A 1093-nucleotide genomic window follows, 5' to 3' on the forward strand; every position below is an offset into this window, starting at 1 on the left:
ACCTTCTACTGGAGGGCTGTGATATCCATTCTTGAGGTATACAGTGTTTCACCTTCGCCGCACAAGGGCCCTGGGAAACAACGGGCCTTACGCCGACGTACCGTTGCGGCGGTCCCGCGTGACTATCTTGTTGAAACCTGAATCTGTCAGACTCAGATCGAGGACCTCTTTCGTCTAGGGGTTGTCTCGTGTAAACGGGTTCAACCAGAGTGTGTCGTTCGCCACTAACACGCTGAAATCTGGGTTCGTCGGACTCAAATCGGGATCCTTCGCGGAAGGCTTGCGGGTGGCTCGGGTAAATGGGCTTGTGTTCAACCACAGAGTGTTGTTTGTACAAGCTATACTCTTTGCTTTTGTACAGCCTGTCATCGGCGCGTGCCTCGTACCACCTTCTCTGCTGTATGTTGTGCAGGGGAGAGGGCGTGGATTCCCTCTCTGTACTTTCTCTCTGATCCATATGGTAACAGTCTCCTTCGTCGTACATAGAGTATCTGTATGCCATCTTATCTCCTTTTATCATTTCTCATTTTTGCTGTTTGAAAGTCACAAAGTCCGAAATTGAATCAACACGCCGCAAGGCGGTAATGAGATGTATACTGCCTGTGTAACTAATCTTATATATATATATGCTACAGAGGCTCCTCCTAAAACCTCAAGGTCAGCAAAATCCTCCCAGATGTGTCTGCGAAGCAAAGCAGACTATATGCACCAATGATGGGTTTTAATAAGTAGGAGCTGGGTTTACACAACCTGGCTAACCCAAAAGACCAACCGTGGCTCAATCATCCAACCAGTGTTTCTACAGGAGTTCGAAATGTCCAACCGCTTTATGGGAGCTTCAATAATCCAGCTCTTGGCATACAGTCCAGCCGGTTTCTATTGTGCCTCAACCTATCTCACCGCTGAAGAGCAGTCCGATCTATGATACATGCCCGATCCCTGGTGTTTAGTCCAACCGGTTTTTATTGGAAGTCATTATGTCTTACCTCCGGCGAACAATCCAACCGGTTTCTATGTTTCTATGTGTGTGTGTGTGTGTGTGTGTGTGTGTGTGTGTGGGTGTGTGTGTGTGTGGGTGTGTGTGTGCGTGTGG

Source organism: Monopterus albus, unplaced genomic scaffold, assembly GCF_001952655.1.
Source record: "Monopterus albus unplaced genomic scaffold, M_albus_1.0 scaffold491.1, whole genome shotgun sequence".
Classification (NCBI taxonomy): domain Eukaryota; kingdom Metazoa; phylum Chordata; class Actinopteri; order Synbranchiformes; family Synbranchidae; genus Monopterus; species Monopterus albus.